Genomic DNA, 23,927 nt, shown 5'->3' with positions numbered 1-23,927 from the left:
TCCTTCACTCGGATTGGCTGATTGGGCATGTAGGAAGCACAACGTGGGCAGATAAAAAGCATAAGACGCGGTGTGACATAGGCATGTGCCGGTCTGAGATTCTGATGGTATGATAACCGAAATCAAAAATGGCTCTAAAATGTCTTACTTTGAGATATCTGGGTTTAAAAAAACATTTTTCCATTGAACAGGATTTTTATTTTTCAAAACATTAGCAGATTGGAAAATAAGTATAATGTTAAGATAAAATAAAATTAAGAAAAATAGTCCAAATAAAATTAAAATAAATGCAGTCCTTTCGGTGAGCGTAAACCCACAGCCACAGCTTAACATTATTATCATCAGGACAAAAATAAGTGAATTATTTTCCATAAAAAGCACGTGTGTATGACTCGTATCATTTTTATATTATACACTCTCCCTCTTTCTCAACACAGATAGTTGCCAAAGAGGGGGAAAAAACATGTTTTACCACCGCTAGACACACTAAACACGCTGGAATTAACTCTCGTAGCTGGTGGGAAGCTTTCATGATAGTGTTTACTAACCTTTAATTTTGTATAAATGTGAAATCATATTGGAGGTATTGCCTCCTCAGCAGCCACCCTCAGCAAACATGTTTTACATGTCGTTGACCGTCCTCCTCTAAGCCATGGCTGTCTGTAACTTTTCTGTAACAGAAGTATTTCCATACCAGCAATTTCGTTTTCTTCGATGGGGGGAAAACTTCAGGAGTTTCACCTCCTCCAGCCATGGTGTAGCACAGCTGATTCACTGACACTGAGCAACAACCAGTGGGGGAGGGTTGAGTTTTGCAGCTGCAAGCAAGGGATTTCTCCATGTATTTATGGAACACAACAAATAGCTAATACCTTAGGGACAGTATGACGGAAAATTTTTGCTGTTTTGAAACTGTGACGTTTTTATACCGCGGTATACCTTGAAACCGGTTATCGGCACATGCCTAGTTTGACATGACATTGTCACCAAATTTGGTGGAAGTTCCCCTTTAAACTTCTGGATCTTCTTTTCCACCAGCTCAAAACGACTGACTGTCAGGAAGAGCGCTAATCTTGTAATGCAAGTCCACTAGCTAGAGAGATTATGTGAGCAGCCCAACATGACTTGAGTTTAAAACGAGATCACATGATGTTAGCATAATGTATTTTTTTTAAATAACTTTTCAGACGTGGCTTAGTTACAGTTAAGAAAATGAATGACATTAAATCAATGACTGCAGTTACATTGTTCTGAAAAAACTTGGGAAAATCTTGTTGCAAAAACTGATCCAGAAGAACCAAAGCATTACAATAACACTTATTTTTACCGTTACTGTGTTACTGCCTGACTTTGGCAGTTGCATGAACAGTAGTTTGGTTTTATGTGTGATTTTTGGCAGCTCGTGCTGGTACGCAAAAAAATCTTTCAGATGTAGGGTGTTTTTTTCACAAGAAAAAAGGCAATGGCTGTTTGGTTTTAATCAGATTTGATTTTAAACGCATATGACACACCACAGGTCTTTCATGTATTGTGTTTCTCTGGTCCAAGATTGATTGTACTAACAGTTCAAGGAAAGCATAATACAAATGTTGTGATTTCCTCATCCTCATGATGCATTTTTATTTTTATTGCCCTTACTGAATCTTTTGCCAATTGTTTGTTTAGCATCTATTTTACAAATAGTCAACTCATTCACAACCCTTAACGACGATCTAATCGATTTTGACTGCTAGGGGCAAGTCAACGAATGTTTTACATGTTCACATTCGTTCATTCGTCCCTCCCTGTCAAATTGAATTGGACATTTATAAGCATCAATGGCAGTTAACCATTTTTTCCCTAAATTCATTGTGTCAATTTGACTCAAGTGGTCCGTTACAAGTTTTGTTCTGAAGTACATACATAAATATATATTTCTCTAGATCAGTGGTTCTTAACCTTGCTAACGATACCGAACCCCACAAGTTTCATATGTGGATTCACCGAACCCCTTCGACTGAGACAAAAAGGAATTTTTCTCATTTTCAAAACCAATATATCTAAGATAGCAAGCCAATAATTTAGTAAATTTCCATTCAACATTCTTCTGATTTTGACAGCATGTTTTATAAACAGGTCAAAATGTGAGACCACGCTGCCCATTGATCTGTTGTATTCCCTCAGACCAAGTGCGAGTCAACCTTCCACTGAGCAAAGATATATTGTGGTCAATTAAAATTATTTGCAGAAGCAGTCAATTAGTTAATCTTTACAATATGTTTTTGTTTTGATTTTACTCAAGTTTAGCTGTTCAATCTTTGGTCTTAAAAAAAAAGTTTAATCATATTAATTTATTGCTGGATTAATCGCTATTAATGAGGGTTATTTGCAAAAGCAGCCAATGACTTATTTTTTTAGTCTAATTTTGAGCATTGATTTGACACACTTCTTTTTCAAGCTTTGTTCTGAAGTTTAAAAAAATATTTAATTACATTAATCTATTGCTAGATTAATTGAGATTACTTGAAAAAGAAAAACTTTGGTCACAAATAAAAAAACAAAATCGAATGAATTAATGTCAGCTTGACCATGATTAGTAGCAGTGAATGAGTTAATTAGAACAAAACCCAAATTGACTGTACTGTTCAATAATGTCAAGATGTCATATTTGTAATCGGACACATTTAAATAGATGCTGAAATGTGTTTTTAAATAACAATCAGCAGGAAACGTGCAACTAATAACACATCTCTGTACAGTTCTCTGTTCCAACTCAGCTGCACGTTGCAACATATGTTTCTGTTCAATTTCATCTCCAAAGCTCACCCGTGGGACTTGGCTGGATCTCTCAAGCAGATCCCCACCTCTGCGTAACAGCTTTTTCCCACCATCCGTCCTCAATGCCATGTTTTACATTGGGAATCCCCCCTTCTCCATAGGGAATAACGTCTTCAAGATGTTTTCCTTTTAGAATTGATCATCACTTTGGATGCGCTAGTTGAAAAACTCACAAATTGTAAACTCTAGTTGAAAAACTCACGAATTGTAAACAAACACCAACAAGATGCTTCATGTTCATGTTCAGAAGAGGATAGATGGATGGATGGATGGATGGATGGATGGATGGATGGATGGATGGATGGATGGATGGATGGATGGATGGATGGATGGATGGATGGATGGATGGATGGATGGATGGATGGATGGATGGATGGATGGATGGATGGATGGATGGATGGATGGATGGATGGATGGATGGATGATAAAATTGATAGAATGATGGAAGGACAGATAGCAACATGGATGGATGGATGGATGGATGGATGGATGGATGGATGGATGGATGGATGGATGGATGGATGGATGAAATTGATAAATGTTGGAAAGACAGATAGCGAGATTAATGACTGGATGGATGGTATGTGATGGATGAATGATAAAATGATGGATGGATGGATGGATGGATGGATGGATGGATGGATGGATGGATGGATGGATGGATGGATGGATGGATGGATGGATGGATGGATGGATGGATGGATGGATGGATGGATGGATGGATGAATGATAAAATTGATAAGATGGATGGATGGATGGATGGATCGGGTGGGTGGATGGATGGATGGATGGATGGATGGATGGATGGATGGATGGATGGATGGATGGATGGATGGATGGATGGATGGATGGATGGATGGATCATAAAATTGATAAAACACTGGAAAGACAGATAGTGAAATTAATGACTGGGTGGATGTATGTGATGGATGGATGAATGATAAAATTGATAAAATGATGGATGGATGATGGATGGAGGGATGGAGAGATGATGGAAGGATGATGCTAAAATGGTGGAGGGACAAATAGCGAGATTAATGACTGGATGGAAAGATGGGTGGATGATGAATGAATGTCAAGATTGATGGATGATGCTAAAATGGTGTAGGGACAGATAGCTAGATTAATGACTGGATGGAAAGATGGATGGATGATGAATGTATGTCAAGATGAATGGATGAAGGAAGGAGGGATGGGAATATGGATGGATGATGTGAGATGGAAGGAAGGAAGGAAGGAAGGAAGGAAGGAAGGAAGGAAGGAAGGAAGGAAGGAAGGAAGGAAGGAAGGAAGGAAGGAAGGAAGGAAGGAAGGAAGGAAGGAAGGAAGATTGATCTGAGATTGATGGATGAATGACAAAAAAGATGAACTGATGATGAATGGATGGATTGATGGATGAAGATGGACAATGGGGTGGAATGATATAGCATGTAAAATCGATGAATGGATGTATAGTTTCCCAAGCCTCTTGTATCTTTTTCTTTAAGTAATTTTTCCTACTTAAATTGTTTACGCGAGCTGCTGCTTTGGCAAAAAGCCCCCCTTTTCCCCTTTACTCAAGGTTGTTTTTCCCACTGGTTAGTAATGTTTTTACAATGGAAAAATATTGACGCACTTGTGGAAAAAGCCCCGCGCAAAGTTGTGTACTGATACGGTTGTGAAATGTTACACTGCTTATAAGACTTGAGGGATCTCGTTGAGACTGAATCACTTTGGCTAATGAGCGCGCAAACATGCATAGAAGCGCCCTCCCTCATCAGTTGGAGGAAGGAAAGCTCTTGAGGCCATCAACGCCAACAGGATGTTTCCAATCTGAAGCTTTGATTCACGTGCGTTTGAGAATATATTTCAAGATGTGTTGGAGCGAGATGGAATGAGCGGGCGGGCGGATGTTTTGGGAATCAGATCTGTGTCAGAGGAAGACGCCATTCTTCGTACAGATTTCCTACTGTACCTGGCCGCCGAGCAGCTGCATCTGCTTTCCCACTTAATCTGATTATATTACTCTTTTCAAAGTCTCGGCATTATATTAAAATGCGCGGTTAAATTGAATCAAACTTTGGATGATTATCAACCATAACAGACGCAGTGTTTTAGCATTAGACCACTGCACTAAAAACAAAAGACACGGTTGGACCTTGTAGTCCAGGGGTCTCCAAGGCAGTGTAATTGAGGGTTGCTTGTTTGAGTCTGGATGAGTGTGGGCAAACTCAAGTATTCTACATAAAAATAAACAATTATTGGAAATAGATAAATACAAGTTACCCAATCACAGATGTCAAACTCCAGGCCTGGGCCAGATTCAACTCGATACGTTTACGTGTGTCATAGCTCGCAGAAAAATGGCCACTGACATTGTTTCTCACTAAAATAAAAATGTAATAAATTACATGATGAATTGTATAAAATAACAAAATATTTATAGATGTTTTTTTCACATTTTAAAAATTATAAATATAAGATAAACATTGTTTGAAATTTAAATTTAAGGATTTTATTTATTTTTATTTTTTTCTAATTTAAAAAAAAAAACATTAAACACAAATTTAAAAAATAGAATTTCTATTGTTTGTTCCCCATTTTTAAAAATTAATTAATTAAAAAAATTAATGAGATATTTGCTAATAGGAAGGTCCAAAAAAAGAGTATTTGGATCATTTTTAAGTATCTAAAGGATTTGACTGCCTAACAGATTGAAAAACATAGCTGAAAACCGACTTTTGCCTGAGCTATGCTACCTAATGTTTTTTTTTGTAACTAATAATGATTATTATTATTTATTTATTTTCATTTTTTTTAAGATCTGCACAAACACTTAACTTAAATATCAACAGAGGTGGGGAGAGTAGCCAAAAATTTCACTCAATTAAGAGTAGCGTTACTTCAAAATAATATTACTCAAGCAAAAGTAAAAGTAGCCCTCCAAAAAAATGTACTCAAGTACAAGTAAAAAAGCATTTGGTGAGAAGAATACTCAAGTAATGAGTAACATTGTGAGTAAATGCTTATATTTTTGTTGGATTTTTTTTTTTTTTTTAAACAATGGTATTTTTTTTCTCAGCACAAAGTTATCTATATGAACTGTTGTTATAATGACAATGTACAATAACCCAATACATAAACACATTAAGCCAAAAAAAAAAAAAAAATCTTTGAATTCCGACGAGGGAAAAAAAATACATAAATGAAGCATTATTCGTCCAAAGAGCATGAGTGCCCTCTGGTGGAGAAAATAGGTTCTAGGTTGAATAGTGAAGAGTTCCTTCATAATTACTAAAGGTATTTTGAAATTACAATGATCATAGCTCCGGTTTTCCATGGTCAATCGGTGCCAAATAAAACAGAGAGGTTAAAATCCGCGCTTTTAGTCATGTTGAGGGCAGCGCTTTATATCAAATACTTCATTTTTTACTGTTCTTTAAAGACACCACGTGATTGAACAGGCTGGCGTGAAGATAGAACAGCAAGCTTGCGTCTGATTGGTATAATGGAGTCATGTGATTATTGTTGCGATGTCTTGTTGGTGAAATCGGTACAGCTACTCTGAGCATCGCTGGCTAAAAAATAAATCTGATATGTAGAATAAGGAGGAAAAATGTAACGACTCTTGTTTAGCCCAAAGTAGTGGAGTAGTGTTTTTTTCTTCACAAATCTACTGAAGTAAAAGTAAAAAGTACATTTAATAAAACTACTCTTAGAAGTACATTTTTCCCAAAAAGTTACTCAAGTAAATGTAACGGACTACATGTAAGGCGTTACTACCCACCTCTGGATATCAATATATTAAATGGCCTAAAAATACTGTCCCGCGAGCCGCAATTGGCCCCCGGGCCGTAAGATGAAAACCACTGATGTCATTAGACAGGACTTATTGATATTATGTTTGAAAATAAACATTGTCAAAATGTTTGTAAGAGATCCAAAAACAACAATCTTGAAGAAGTACAATAAAGTCAATCTTTGTGGTTTACCACATTCTGTTCTCATTGTGCTTGAAACAAATAAAACAACAATGCTAAAACAATAATGCTTGGTAAAATCTGAACAAGATGACATTCCTTTGAATTGTTTTTACCGACTGACTCATACAAAATCAATTAATTGAGGTCATTGAGGAATTCAAACTATATATAATTGCCTATAAATTAAATGGCTATAAATACAAGAAAATCACCTTTAAACACCTGTGTTGTTTCCTTCTGTGCTCAGATTTTTTTCAAATCTTCAATTGGTCATGTACTATAAATCACTTTTCGACACGTACACGTGGCGTGCGATATGAAAGCGGTCACCTCTGACACGTGAGGGATTGTTTTATGGGTCTGAAAAGGGAGGAAGATGTCTGTCTGCGATAAGGCCAGGGAAAATGGCGAGTGCACGCCTGGCCAAATAGCGGCGGTGTTACAGAAAGTCCGCCGTAACAATTAAGGGAAGAGCCCATTGTGAAGTGTGGCAGGAAGCCAAAAGACATGCACGATGGGTGGCTTGACCGTCACTGTGAAATCTGCCCTAGTTTTAGCTTTCTTTTAGTTCATTGGCTGCTATTGACAGCGATAGACGTTCAATCCATTTGCACTGGGAGGTCGGCAACTTTGAAACGTTGTGAAAAAAACTGAATGGAAAAAATTAGCGTAACTTTAGCTTGAAATATTTATGTAAAATGAATGACAATTGCCGTTTTTTGCTTTTAACCAACAATTTAGACTGTTTTTACGTTCATATATATATATATATATATATATATATATATATATATATATATATATATATATATATATATATATATGAACGTAAAATAGTCTAAATTGAAAATTGAAAAATGAGATAATGAATAATATAAAAATGTAGTTAAATAAAATATAAAAATATATAATTAAAATTTTTTGTTTATATATATATATATATATATATATATATATATATATATATATATATATATATACATATACGTAAAAACAGTCTAAATTGTTGGTGAAACTCCGGAACTTTTTCCCCCATCGAAGAAAACGAAATCCCTGGTACGGGAATACTTCAGCTACGGAAAAGTTACAGACGGCCGCTGCTTAGAGGATATATGCCTAAGGAAGGTGCATTTATTAAATATATAATCATATTACTTATTTCTTTTCATTTTAATTTATGAAATTATTTTGATTTTAAATATTAAAAAATGAGGAAAAATAGTAATTAAACTCTTTTTTTAATTTTGTTTTTAATGTTTTGTTTGTATTATAATTTATATTATATATTATAAATATTTATTTAAAACTTTTGAAAGGGGGAAAGAATGAATAAATATTCCATATTCAACAAAAATTTTTAATTATATATTTTTTATATTTTATTTAACTATATTTTTATATCATTCATTATCTCATTTTTCAAATTTCTATTATTTATTTTTTTTTACTATTTTTTCTTTATAAAAACAAAAAGGAAAAATGTATTGTTTTCTTTATTTTACCCTTTTTTTATATGTTGTTTAAAAGATTAAATTAAAGAAGAAATGAGGAAAAATTGTAAACATTTTTCTCAAAACGTGATTAGTTTTCTATCGAATGAATCATTTGAGGCAGCCCTAATCAATATAGAGTCACGACTTTAAATTCAATCATCATATGACCATCATGTGATCTACAATCACGCGTGTACAGTTTTTTTAAATAAAATATCAGCTCATACCTCTGGGGTAAAGTTTTACTAGTTTTGAAAACACTCATTTAATCACCTAACTGTTCATAAAATCTATAACTGTAATTCATAATATGCGTGGCTGCATGCTTTCACTTGTGCGGTGCAAGGTTATCTGGGTTAAATGTCTCTTTTATGGGGGAACATCCTGAGCAGAGCATTGTGTGACGACAACATAGATTATCCAGAGAAGGTCTCTAAACAGGAAAAGGAAGGAGGGTGGAGTTCAATGTGTCAGAGTTTCTTTACGGGCCTGCTGGACCTGACATATTTTGGCTACCTCCTATGAGTTGTGTTATTAACTCTTTAGTGACTGTGAGTACATACTGGATATTCTTGTGACTTTTGTACATCTTAACACATTAGCTGCCATTTACGGCACTAAAAGTCCAATCAATTTTGACAGGGAGAGGCAAATGAACAATTGTTCATTTTTTTATTACCTAGTCAGGCATGATTTTTTTAGACCAGGTGCGCCAAAATTTGTACCAACCAGAGTTAGACGTTTCCATTTTGTTAGTAAATTTCAGTGGAGTAGTCACAACAGTGCGTGGTGATGATTTTTTAAATCTATACTTATTGAATAATAGTACTTTATTCAGAATAATTACCATAATTTTCGGACTATAAGACACTACTTTTCCCCTTATTTTGAATCCTGCGGCTTATAGTCCAGTGCGGCTCATTTGTTGATTTATTTAGGTTAATAGGCAACACTTTATTTGACAGGGGTGTCATAACACTGCTATTAGACCGTCATAATTATGACATGGCACTATCATGGGCATTAATGAATGCTTATTACATGTATCATTCATTGAGTGTCATTCGGCAAATTATGTCACTAACTCCATTTATGTCCAGCTCGGAAAATCATGTTAATCAATTTTAAATCCATTCAAAAGTGAGATAATTTCCCGGATGACACAAAATGATATTTGTCAGAAGCATTCATTAATGCTCATAGCAGTGTCATGTCATAATTATCAAGGTTTTATGACAGTCTTATGGCGCCACTGTCAAATAAAGTGTTACCAAATACCATACTTAGCATTTAATGAAACAACTGGAACAGTAACTGGAGAAATAAGTAGAAAACAACATGAATTTTGATTGTTAATTACGTCTGCCGCAATGCAATGCATGCTGTTGGACGACAACAGTGTTGACAGCAGGTGGCAGCAGAGGTTGACTGTTTCTCCCAAGGGAGCAGTGATGGCCAAATGAAGCTTCTTGAGCCAATGAAGCTTTGTAGCCAATCAATTTAAAGCAGACATGTCCAAAGTCTGGTCAGTACTGCTACCTGCATATGAAGTAGCTTACACACTAAATGCTGCTCCTCATTTACCCACTAAAAGGAAGCAGCACTCTAAGCAACATTATTACCCCGTGTTACCCTTTACTCCCAATTTTCTAAAATGGCAACAATTAACAAAAAAAAGAAAGTTGACTGTGACGGTCGACGCTTCAAGGATAGGTGGAAATTGGACTATTTCTTCATTAAAATACGCAACAACTGTGTCCGCGTCATTTGCAAAGAGACAGTCGCTGTTTTTAAAGAGTTCAATGTGAGGCGATATTACCAAACAAGACAAGCTGACATGTACGACAAGATTACAGGGAAGATACATAGCGAGATATTGAAGCAACTTGAAGCTAGTTTAATTTTACAGCAGCAGTATTTCGCAAGAGCCCGAGAGTCGAAAGAGAACGCCACAAAGGCTAGTTGCGAGAGTGTTGAAATAATTAATTTTTAAAAAATAATAAAGCAAATGTGACACACAGAATGGCTTGCTAAAATTTGCTTAAATATATTGTTCTACGTAAAGGACGTCAGCCAAGGTCGGCCCCCCACATTTTTACTACACCATATCTGGCCCCTTTTGGAAAAAGTTTGGACACCCCTGGTTTAAAGCTTCATGGTGGTTCATTCCGTCTTATGACAGTCTTATGATACCGCTGTCAAATAAAGTGTTATCAGTTAATATCTTTTGGTGTAAATATCCCATAATACAGTGAGGACAGCTGTGGAACAAATGCCGTTTTCGTATCAAATTTTGGGGTGGCGTTACGTTTAGGTTATACAGTATATTCGTTTCGGTACGTCTATTTCTTTGTATGTTTGTGTTCAAGATAACAATCACTTTTTTTGTCCTTGAGTTATCAAACTTGTAGGATATGTTTAAAATATGAAATAGAAGAGGTGATTAAATTTTGGGTCAATGAGGTCAAAGGTCACAGAGGTCAAAAAAGGAATTTCGCGATAACTTGATAGGATTAACCTATTTAACTCAGTGCCCACTCGACCAAATATGGCGAGATTTTTAATTTGGCTATTTAGGTGAAAATTTTCTCTCTCAAAGAGCTCCTTTAGTTTAAAACATTCATATTAAATAATTTTTTTTTTTTTTAATTAACATACTGTATTAGTACATTTTAAAAACACAAAATTTGCATTTTCATTTTTACATTTTCAGGTATAATTTTTCAGTCAATGTGTTTCTAAATTTGCTAACAATAACTGGTTTCAACTTTGTGAATAGGTTTTCAGTAAAATATACGCAACAGTGCATGGTATGCTTCTGGTTCTTGAAGCAGAGAAGTAACCTAAAAGAACCACTTTGGCGACAACCGCAATAATAAACAAAAGATTAAATGAACGCAGCTGCAAAGACAGATTTCTTCAGTTTGTTTGATTGTATTTAATGAAGTCCATTCAATCACTCAGTGAATAGTTTAGGAGCAACCGGCATCTGACTTCTTTTTTTTTTTTTTTTGGCTGCTTGCGTGTACGTATCTGGAAAATCCCAATGTAATATATCTGTAATTCCATGATAAATTGAAATACACATAGGTCCCAACAGGCCTCAATGAGAGAATTTCATATCCTTAGTGAGGCCAGTCAGTCCATCTATTTTCGTCCTTGCAGCACAATCAATTGCACTGAAAGATGATCATTCCTAGCCAGTCCTCACAGTGTAAATAAATTGGATGTCTATCGTCAAACGCAGGCCTTAGGTTAATAACAGTGTTGTCAATCTTACTTCGTAGACTTCATAATGATATTGATGGGACACGGGGCGCGGGGCCGGTTAATAGGGGGCCTGCATTGTTGGCGTGGCCGTCAAAGCTGACCGAGTGGAATCACATACAAAGAGCTTTTTTCGTTGAAAATTCTTGTGAATAAATGCTTGAATCCCTGAATTCTTTTGGGATATGGATGTAAAATAGTATCGATTCTTGGTTAAAACCAACAAAAAAAAAAAACAAACAAAAAAAACGTGCACTTAGCATAAATTTTACGTAAATATGTCAAAATACGATGCTAGTCTGTCAGTCAGTGTGGCGGTCGCCATACGTAAACAGAGCTTTTCCGGTGAAAATCCTTGTGCATAAATGCTTAAATCCCCGAATTCTTTATAGAAATGGACGTAAAACAGTCTCGATTCTTGGTTAAAAGCAAAACAAAAAACAAAAAAAAAACGTGCAGGTAGCATTTATTTTACATAAATATTGCAAACTATAAGGCTAGTCAGTAAGGAAATTAGCGGCCGCCATATGTAAACAAAGAGCTTTTTCCGTTGAAAATTCTTGATAATAAATGCTTAAATCCATGAATTCTGTATAGATATGGACGTAAAACAGTCTCGATTCTTGGTTAAAAGCAACAACAACAAAAAACGTGCAGATAACAGTTATTTTACGTAAATATTGCAATGCTGTAGCGGCTAATTTCTCCCATTGATTTTTTTCACAACGTTTCAAAATGAAAAATATAATAATTACCTTGAATCCTCGAAGAAATTACTCCTGAGACACTCCTTCCTGTTTGCATGCGGGACAGCTTTCGTACTTTTTCAACCTAAATCCGGCATTGGATCCCTGCATGTGTTGACTAACTGTGACCGTCAAAACAATTATGAAGTTTACGCTTACTTTAAAAAAGTAATTAGTTACAGTTACAAATTACTTCTCCCAAAAAGTAATTAAGTTAGTAACTCACCTCAACGTAAGAGTAATTAGCTACTCGGCAAAGTAACTGACTTTATTTTTCATGATCTACATGTTATTACATGATCCATTCTATAACTTCTTTCACATCAAACATGTTTATATTAACTGACTGAAGTGAACTTTTTCATTCCAAAAAAAAAAACATTGGTCACCCTTTTTACATTTTCTTAAATTTCATCTATATAGCAGTTTAGCAGTTTACAAACTTAAGCTTTCAAATGCTGTGAGAAAAAAAGCCTTCTTGTTTTTCCTGCTGTACTTAAGCCGAACCAAACCGTGACCCCCGTACCGAGGTACGTACTGAACCGTGACTTGTGTGTACCGTCACATCCCTATATATTTTTTTTTCAATATGCAGGTAAGGCTATCTTCTATCTTTGCTCTAGTTGTTTTACTTAAAAACAAATCACACAAGGTTTATGGATATGTCATTCAAGAAAAGTCTAAGGCAAGTGACTATTTTTGGAAATTCAAAAAAACCAAATTATTATTATTATATTGGAGCATCTACAAGCACAACACTCACTTGGTGATGATAATGCATACTGAACAGGAAAACCGTCCATTTCTTTCAGTTAATTGTACCCACCTGAACTCCACGAACTGTATGTAAAATTTAAAAAAGTTGCTCGACAGTTTAAGATGACGCTCGCTACGCTAAATGCTAATGCTAGCGAGATTGCGAATGCTATGCTAACCGTCCGAGTAACCTAGCATCGCCTTTCCAACAGCGTCACAACCCCCTTCTCTCCTCCCCTCTCCCGCTGTAATCTCTCCATATCTCTTAGACATCTCTCGTCATTCAACCAAATTGTACTAACACACGCCTTCACATCCTTAGTAACGGTAACGGCACTGCAAAGATGGGAAAAGTAATTAATTGGATTACTCACCACTGACAAAAATAACGCCATTAGTAGCACCATTATACTCTGACGCTGTTATTAACAACACTGATAATGGGTCACTTCCTTTTTAATTTTAGGGTACTTACAGGTCACTTACTGTTGTCTCCATTCGTGGTGATTTTTTTGACAAAAAAAACTTCCTCGATTGCACCAAAATGAACAGGAAGTAACTGAAACTCTACAGGGAGAGGACCCAGCAACTCCTTAAAATTAACAAAGTGTCCAAAGAACAGGGAGTGACTTAGAAATTCCCTAAAATCAACAGGCAATGACCTTAAATGTACAAGAGGTGACCCCAGAATGCCCCAAAATGTACAGGAAAACAATCAAAATTAACGGAGAGTATCTCGTAATTGCCCTAAAATTAACAACGAAGTGACCCAAAGTTAACTCATTGCCTGCCGTAGACGGAAGACATGCAATTTATTTACCATATGTTTCGGACTACAAGTCGCAGTTTTTTTCATAGTTTGGCTGGGGATGCGACTTATACTCAGGAGCGACTACTGTATGTGTGAATTTATAAACACATTATGATATAATTTCACATGTTATTTTGGTGTTTTGGAGTGACACTGATGGTTTGGTAAACTTGTTAGCATGTTCTTTATGCTAAAGTTATCTGAATAACTCTTAATAGCAATAGCCACGTTTGCGTTCTGCATTTGGCAATGTGTGGTCAATTGTATTATTGACTTTTTTATATTGAAATGCATGCTTTTAGTTAGTGGCGCTTTCACGCCCAAGTGGGGGCGCACTTGTTTACGCTCACATGCCAGAAGAAGACTGAAAGCTACGCAGCGTCTCTGAGCGAGTGGTCGAGAGAGAGAGAGAGAGAGAGAGAGAGAGAGAGACACGGCTGCGAACCTACGTTCATTGTTTATGCTTGTAAAATATCTCTACTGAGGCAACGCCTTTGTGTATCATCTTTTCTGTTGTTGTTGTGTGTTTTCCACCTGCGATCAGACACTTAGAGCCAGTTGTGTGGTTGTTTGAATGATTTGCTAATGCTAGCGAACGCATGCTAACCGTTTGTGTCATTGCTGTAATAGCACCTAATTATCATTTATTTACGTTGATGCGAACCTGTTTGGTATCGAGGACGAAATTTATTCAGCAAATTATACGGACATCCAGCATCGTCATTTGGGAGTTTAGCTCGCTGTATAGCCAGGACCGAGCCGTAGCGTCCTGGTGAGGACATTATATTTGTATTTCGTTGTTCATGCATCATGTAACATCATACTGTACACTTATTCACCATGGTGTTCTCTGTTGTTATTTTTATATTAAACTCCCTTTCAAGATGACATATCCGTTCTATGTGTTGGATTTTATCAAATAAATTTCCCCCAAAAATGGGACTTATACTCCTGTGCGACATATATGTTTTTTTCCTCTTCGTTGGGCATTTTATGGCTGGTACGACTTATACTCAGGTGCGACTTATAGTCCGAAAAATACTGTAAACTGGGAGAACTGGCTACAAATGTTCATCTTTTAGTGCCATTGACGGCAAATGATCGCTGCCAGACCCTCCAGGGCAAAATGGATTGGACGTCTACCGCCGTCAATGGCACTGAAAGACGAGCACTCACTGTCAAGCCTCCCAGTTCCCCCAAAAAATTAGACGTCGATCGTTGTCAATGGCAGGCTGCTGCCTGTCTTCCCTCGCTCAGACGATTCCCTTCATCACATTTCAACTCTTTTCTGTCCCAGGCTTAAGTATGTAGATGATGGAGTGCTCAGTTCAAAAGGTGCCGGATAATGAATGGATTTGCTGGCATTTAAACCTCAGCCTACAGATGGTACAACTCTATCTAGTGGGAAATCATTCTTCTGTGTTGAAAAAGGTTCTCCTCCTTTCCTGTTTTCACACCAGCTAGTGTCTAATCGTGAGACCGTCTGAGTTCCAGTATCTTATGTCACGGAAGGAATATTCACTCATTTTGACATGGACAGTGATAACGTCTTGACCGGGCACAATTGTTCAGAATTCTCAAGCTTCTCACGTCTCCATTCATACTAAACGCTTCCAGATCTTCCCATTTGGATGTCACTCATCCTGGGATCGAGCAGACGATCTTTTTCCACCAGCACCGTCTGACAGGAATTAGAATTAAACTGTATCTAATCCCATCTCCGTTTAGCTTAGGCTAGCCGTAGGGAGTGTTGAATAGGAGTGTGGCCCACTGGGAAATGAAGTCGAGTTTTCGTATGACTTGAAGCCGGCGCAAAGGGAGGCAAGGTCCAGCTGCGTCAGGCAAAAGGGCAGAAATGAGAACTGTTTAAACTGGAGCCTTGCCAAGGCAGCCCAGCAATGATTTGCGCTGTTTCAAGAACATGTTGCTTTCACAAGTTACGACCTGTTCTTTGTGCTCTTAAGCCTCCTTTTCTTTACCCCCAAATTTTGTTTTAATTTTTAAAACGATAAATCACAGACATATGAGACCAAGACGACGGGTTTCCCGTTGGATTTGCTTTCAGTGATGGTTCTAGGTTAGCGTTAAGGTTGGGTACTATGTATATTCCTTCATAAAATCCAAAAGTTGTGTCTTCATTTCAACAGCAAGCAAACGATTGCAGTATGTTTATAATAATGAACGGGAAGAAGGTCTCTATAGAGAGGAAAAGGGTGGCCTCTGCGGCATCTGGGTTCACAGTTTGAGTAATTCCCGATGTAAATATATTAATAAACTTGGCCTTGGACATGTTTGTGAGCACTGACTGATACACTCCATAGATCGTCTGAATATTTGAATGGTGACGCGATTTCTCAAGACAGTAGCACGGTCAGTGGGTGGTCGTTTTCTGGAAGTTTCCTAAGAATACCAAAGATTCCTAGGACAGTTTGTCATTGTATGACAATTATGTGATGGATGATATTTACCCGTGTCATGTTTTCAGTCTTATATATTTTAAATTGTATTTTAACATGGCGGTGCTGATACCAAGGGGACTAAATGATGAAAACTAGAAATGAAAAAACATTTGAATCAAATGAAAACTAATGAGTAAAACTAGTATAAAAAAAAAAAAACAACAACAACAAAAACTGGCAAGTCCACTGTAAAAACTCATTAATTTTAAACTAAATACAGTCCCTGACAAAAGTCTTGTATTTAGTACACTGTTTTGACCTACGGAGGGCGCCATGTTTTATGCGCGCAATGAACACTCGGGGTGATGACCTACTTGGCCTGAACTGGGAGAATAGCTGTGCTAGCTAGCAAGCGAAGCTACTAGGAGGACTGGCATGATTTTGTCACATTCTGGTGCTGGTCAGATTCTTTTGGTACAGAGCTGTGGAATGATCCAATTCCAGCTCATCATTAGTGTCTTTAAACCGACCCTAGGTAGGTTGCCAAGATATTGACTTGCTGCCATTTAAATTTGTATTCTCGATCCCTTCGTTGCTTGCCTTGGCTTTTTACACGGCGAGACGGCCAACAAATGCACACATAGGTTAAAAGTGATGAGTACTTACTATTTGTAGTTGGGTTTTTTTAGTATTTTATTACCTTTTTATTGCCTCAAAATAGTTTTTGCACGTGTTGCCCTCTCATACTTTTAAGCATTGTGTTTTCTTGTGGTAGCTTTAAAGCAGATTGTTGATCTGATGACCACAGTAGTCACATAGCGTATTTAACCACCCATATTTGATATTAATACATTTAAGTATTTTCTTCAGGCATCTTTAGTATGTTCTCAATGTATGCATCTAAACAAAACAAGCTGAAAGCGCGCGGTAGTATTTTGGGTGTCAAATTCGCCTCTTGTAGATGTTTTGCCGGTGTAGCACAGTTTGGCAGAACACCAGTTTTGTCATACTCTCGTCTTGTCTCACCCGGTCTTTTCTGTTCCTTTTGCTTTTGCTGCTCGTTTTGTGAAATATCAACAGTGCTGTCCTGCTCATTAATGTTCCTCTCGGGTTCAAATTGAAAGGGCTGAACAATACTCTGGAAGCCCAGCAGCGTAGTCCATTGACGTCACCGCCCTGCAACGTTAACAACAATGGCGACCCACTAGTTAAACTAATTCTACAAATTGTATAAAATCCAAAACAGCAAGAGGGGTTTTAGGATCAAAAATTATTTAAACTCATACTAACATTTATCTTTTAGGAACTAAAAGTCTTTCTATCCGTGGATCCCTTTAAAACTGCCTCAAATATCCTGCTACATAGAATATCTCTCCGCTGTCTTATTCTTCGAGCAGACCCGTTTTCAACTCGGTGACAAATTGTTTGCCTGTTTCCTTGCGTTTTTCCGATTGTTCACATGTAACGTCAGGGCCAGTTTAATAGGAAGTTGATTGTGGCAAGGCAGGATGCAGAATTGGCGGTAATAAAAGCAATGGTGAGGACAAGACTTCCAGAAAGTTCCTTATCATTATAATAAAGGCCATTGGGAAATCTGGTGTAAAATCAAGATATGCCTCAGCTAGAATAACAAATCCAACACAAACATGGTTATATTAAGCATTTTTGTTGTCTTTTTCAGGGTATTTGTTTGCAGAGATCTGATTCAGTTCCTTGTTGGGCTACTGTGCGGGACAAAGAAAAACTAAAAACTTTCCCACTTGACATGCAGTCCATTTTAACTCATTCACTGGCATTGACAGAGACAGACATGAAATCTATTTTTAACTTTGATGGCGGTGAATGATCGTGTTTTAGTGCCATTGACGGCAATAGACGTCCAATCCATTTTGGACTGGGAATGCGTTAAGGTTTGGTCAAGTGTCGTGGACGTACATTCGTTTCAATTCGTTCATTCGTTACTCTTCTCTCCCAGTTCAAATGGATTGGACGCCTGTAGCACTCAAGGCCAACCAATAAACTAATGGTCTAAAAATATAGGTATCGAATCGGTATTCATGAAACGTGAAAAAATCAGATTAGCACAGAGGTAAAAAATTCTGTCAGTCAAGGATAGTTTATTTCAAGGGCGTAGGTTTGCATAGGGACGGTATAGGGACATAACACTACCAACTTTTCAAGATGCTCAAATTGTCCCCACCAAACTTTAAGCAATCTTATATGCATTATATAATGAGTTCAGTTATACAGGTAATGTAGATTGTCTTCCATATGTTGTAAGGATAGAATTGACCCTGCCATTATTAAGTAAATCATATTCATTGTGTTCAAACTTACATTTACCCCTTTTCACTTGCTGAATCTGCCGGTCCCACCCCCCAAAACACATGTTTGCTTGACTGATGTCTTGAACCACCCCCGACACACACACGCACGCTCACACTCACACAGCCCTGACAGAAATACACGTCGACAACATTCCGCCTCCTACGCCCCCTTCGAAGAGGAGAGACATTAGAAGTTTTTTTCGGCCAGCAGCAGCCACTGTAAGTAACTTTAAAAGACACCAATCTTGTGGAGGTGGGAAACACCACTAATTTTGCTACTAAAAGTCTGACCTGCTTCAGAGTTAGCATAACATTAAACTGTGTGAACTTGCTAACTTGCAAAACTCGAGTAGGGAGCTACTTAAAGAGAAGTGTCCTACTGTTTTTGTTGTCTCCTGTTAACGTTAATTAAACTGTGAAAAATGTAGTGAACTCTGCTGGAAACTATAGAACCAGAAAAACTTTAGCAAGAAGCTGCTTACAGAGAGACGGGTGCAGCATAACCTCATATGTTGCTCACACAAATTAATCATAATTAACTATGTACATGAAAAAAGCTTCTTTTTTTTGTTGTTTTTTCTGCGAGCTACTCACATTAGCATTGCGATCGACGTAATCAGCACCCCTGATTTAGCATATCAACTAATTAGATTCATATTTTTGAGAAATGTAGCCCTGCCCCCATTCACCCAATCTGTTTGGTCTTATTAAAGTCCCATCCCGAGCAAAAACTGTACATGCAGGTTATGCTGTTATATTGCCTCTACCAATGTTGAGACCAAACCTACACTCTTGGTTTATTTGTAAAGCAGAACTCCGCACACGTTAATGCAATGTGCTTTCTATTGCGTTAAAATCAGTCAGAAACAATTGGAAAAATATTCAATTATGAAATATAAATAAAAACACAACTGAAACATTAAAATCAGAACGACACAGGTAAAAAAACAAAACAAAACAAAATAGGAAACAGCTAAAGTAATATATTGGAGATTTAAAGGGCAGTTAGGGATATGTTTTAGTTTTTAGCCTTTGTTTAAAGAAACTAACAGTTTGAGCACACCTCAGGATTTCAGGTAATTTTTTCCAGAGGTGTTGTTCTTAGAACACATAACCAGTGTTGTCACGGATTACTTAAAAAAGTAATTTAATTACTGATTACTGATTACACCTCAAAAAAGTAATCAAGTTACTTTACTGATTACTTTATTATCAAACTAACTTAAATACTTTTAAAGTAACTTATCAGTTACTTTTTACCAATTTTTCTCCTTTTGCTGCCTCAACATAAAAAGAACAGAAAAATTTCATCACGTGTAATTGAGTTTTTCACATAAGGCTTAATCTTTCAGTTAGCGGGGGTTTAATTCGTCGATGGAGTTGATTTCAACCACCATTGACTCGCCCTAGCTTAGCCATTCCAGAGCCTTAAAACTAACAAATAACTGACAAACTGCACAAAATTTGTTTAAATAAAGTCCAACGACTAATAAAATCCCCGCTAACTCCAAGATTAAGCCTAATGTAAAAAATTCTGAACTTCCCCTTTGAAATAAATACCTAGCCATTAAAATGTTGTCTATAAAAGTTGTAAAGCAATAAAACAACAAAAATTAATGAAATGAACAAAAATCCTACAACGTACAGTTTTCATAATGGGTCAAAATCATTTTTCGAGCAGATCATGTGACTAGCACCTTTAGACTAGCTATAGTATTGGCCAAAAGTTTGGAGACACCTCAAAGGTGGATACTTTGAAGAATGTAGAATACAAAACCTGTTTTCAGTTATTTCACTCTTTTTTGCCATTCCACATGTTCGTTCATAGTTTTGATGTCTTCAGTGAGAATTTACAATAGCAGTGAAAATATATAAAACGCAAAAAATTATGAAGTGTGTCCAAACTTTTGACTTTCGTTTCAGTCTTCAACATGCTTCTCCCCCCAGTCCCACAAATGTAAAACTCCGCCTACGATTACAAACTCCAACTATAAAATGTACATAATTACACATATTATAAAGGCTGGTTGCAAATCTGTAGAAGTGCTGGCTGTCTCGTCACCTGTCGGTTTTGTTTCGAGTTTTTTTCGCGACGCGTTGTGCTGTAATTCCAAGTGCTTCCTTGTTGAATTGGATGTAGAGTATATAACGGTCGACAGTCTTTCTGAGCCAGCGCAGAGTTTGCAACGCACAGAGATATTTTTGTCATCTTTACTGGACGGATATGTGCGGTAATGGCTGTATCTCCAGTGAGCAAATGCAGCCGTTTGTTGTATCTCTCCGGCTCCTTTACTGTTAGCATCCTGATAGGTAGCCAGGCTATGTGGCAGACGGCGCGCATACAGCATGGTAATACTCGTGACCCGTTTTTTTTCCGATGAGAAAACGTGAGATGTTATGTCACTCCAAAACTCAAGAGCAGTATTTTCTATTCAAATGCTCTTCGTACATGACTACAGTATTCTTCATTCTACATTCAGTATGAGGCAACAACAAAATAGTAATGCACAGTCACAGAGGAAACTAACTTTAATCAGATTACTGGCTTGGAAAAATGAACGCGTTAGATTGCTTGTTACTGAAAGAAAGTAATCAGATTACAGTAACGCGTTACTGACAACACTGCACACAACAAACTAGTTCCAAATGACCTAAGGTGTCTGGATGCTTTATTGGGATCAAGCAAATTCAGCATGTACTGTAATTCGGTCCAAGGCCATTAAGTGTTTTGTAGACCAGCAGTAAGATTTTATATTTTATCTGTTGACTCACCGGAAGTCAGTGCAGTGATTTCAAGACCGGTGTAATATGTTCCATTTTCCATGTATTTGTGAGGACACTGACCCTCAGTAGTATTCGAGATTAGCTGTAGCATACTGATTAATTTTTTGTTAATACCTGTAAATTCACCATTGCAATGTTTAGGGACATAGTATGTGAAATTCTTTACCATAACGGATTAGGGGTCCTTGCCACATTGGTAGGAACAGACACTTGGAAAACCACAGTATACATACGTAGTATTCGTACTCTAATGCCCTCTGTCTGAAAGGCATACAGTCTGTGTACAAATCCTATGCAATCATTTTCTTGTACTTCGCTTACTCTTTGAGAACTCATGCTAAATTAATAGTATTTGAAATGTTGGTTCTGTTACCCCGTTCTTTACGGACTCAGTTTTAAGGCCGGCAGATGCTTTAAGATAGTGTAGAATCAATTAAATAAAAGCAGCTGCATCAACAGCATTATTTTTCTCACGGTCACTTATTCCTCTCTTGCCTCCCTCCCCGATGCGATTCATGTGGCTTCACGATGTTGTGAGCGCTTCGGTCATATGAGCATGTGATGTCAATACAGCAGCTGTACACATGGTTCATCTCCCATGGCAAATGACTCATTAGAACCACGATGTGATGCGCACACAATTAATGATAAGATCAGTTGCGGGACCAATCGCTTGATCTGGAGAAACCCTGCGATAGAAGCAACTCATTTTTTGCTTTCTTCTTTCTAGAACAGGTGTGTCAAACTGATTTTTGTTGAGAGATATATTGTGATTATGGTTTCCTTTAGAACGCTATTATGTTGGCGAACCCATTTAAATATTTAAATGATTTGGCTGCCAATGACAGCACTGGACATTTGCCCTTAGCCCCCTTAGACGTCTAACAACATCAATGGCAGGTAAAGTAGGACTGCCAAGATTAATTGACGGCTCTGGAGCCACATTTGGCTCTTTAGCGCTGCCCTAGTGGCTCCCCGGAGGTTTTTCAAAAATGTTTCAAAATGGAAAAAGATGGGGCAGGGAAATATGTTTGTCCTCCTACCATATTAAAAACAAAAAATATGATTCTTATTCATTAACACTGTAATGAAGTTAAATTTGAGGCGGCATTATACAATAGATTAGTCACGTGGTGCGTCATTCTCAATAGGATGCACTCCAGAGAAAATAAACCTATTTTCCGCACTATAAGGCGGACCTAAAATCCTTAAATTTTCTCAAAAGCCAAGAGTGTGCCTTATAATCCGGTGTGCCTTATACTGTACATATAAAAAGTTTTAAAGTAGGCCATTCATTGAAGGTGCTCCTTATAATGCGGCGCGCCTTATAGTGCGGAAAATATGGTAATCATGAAGGCTCATGTATTTGTAGCTAATTTACCAGTAGTTATTTTGATAACAGGCTAATATAGTTAACATAGATACATACAGCATGTGTGGCCGTCTTTATAAGGCTTATATAAGACTTTAAATTTTTTGTGGCTCCAGACATATTTGGTTGTTGTTGTTTTTTTGTTTGTTTTTTTTGGTCCAATATGGCTCTTCCAACATTTTGGGTTGCCGACCCCTGGATTAGCAAATAAATCGTCATCTACTTTCATAATCAATCAATTGTTAAGAGATATTGTTGACCTAAAAATTGTCCAAATCCTCTTTTTAAGATTTTTTTAATTTTCTTTTAATTTCTCTTTAGAAAAAATAAATGGGTGGGAAACAGTAAATGCACATGATTTACTTTTGCGGGCCACACAAAATGGTACACAATAGGTCGCCCGTTTGAACCCCTGTTTTACAAAGTTAAACACTGTTTTTAGTTGAAAACCTACATGTTGTTGTCTAAACACTCCGGGGTCAAGGGTCAGCCTTAATGTTATAGGCAGCTCTAGTAACATTGGTCACGGTGACACTTGAGTGATAAAGTTGACAAAGCGCCTCTTTGAGAGTCATGCTTAGCTTTCAACTTGAAACCATGCACACAGCTGGGCATCAACGAACCAAGCTGATGAAAAAAGTATTTTAAATGTATTCGTAAAAAATGAAAATTGTGCTTTTCTGCGAGAACATTTTCAGTACCGCCTTCAGATTGACCACATGAGAAACAACTGTTGGCACCCAATTAAGAAATGCTCTGTTTACAAATACAACACGATACTGTTTTACTATCCTTGCTTTTATAAAGAGTACATTTTTCTAGTGGTTTGAGTTACAGCAGCTGAAAATTATGACAAATACTGGATCTGCCCCAATCTCGTAACCGAATCTGATACTGCCTGATATGCCAAAAATATCCTTATCAGGCGCTAAGAACGAGTATCAGATAGGAACAACACTAATGCAAAGCCAAGTGTGAAAGAGCTTTCTGATTGAAAGATAGATTCTTAGGCCATGTCTAAACATAGCAGGGTATTTCGCAAAAATAACTTTTTCTGCGGTTTAGCCTATCATCCACACGCACACACAATTTTAAGCATTGAAAACGAGGGTTCTTAAAAACTAACAAAGTGAAGATGTGCGAATTCTGCGTGTGTAGCCCCATCATATGGACACTGATAACTGAAGATTTAA

General features: G+C 37.1%; 1 protein-coding gene across 2 annotated transcripts in view; it reads left to right on the top strand.

Moving 5' to 3' along the window:
- col4a2 (collagen, type IV, alpha 2) overlaps positions 1-23,927 on the top strand; it is an 87,556-nt gene that overhangs the window by 1,303 nt on the left and 62,326 nt on the right. The gene's annotated exons all lie outside the window — the stretch shown is intronic.

The sequence above is a fragment of the Corythoichthys intestinalis genome, chromosome 12 (genome assembly GCF_030265065.1).
Source record: "Corythoichthys intestinalis isolate RoL2023-P3 chromosome 12, ASM3026506v1, whole genome shotgun sequence".
NCBI classification, from domain to species: domain Eukaryota; kingdom Metazoa; phylum Chordata; class Actinopteri; order Syngnathiformes; family Syngnathidae; genus Corythoichthys; species Corythoichthys intestinalis.
Note: the sequence above shows the minus strand (reverse complement) of the source record. Positions and strands in the feature narration are given on the sequence as shown.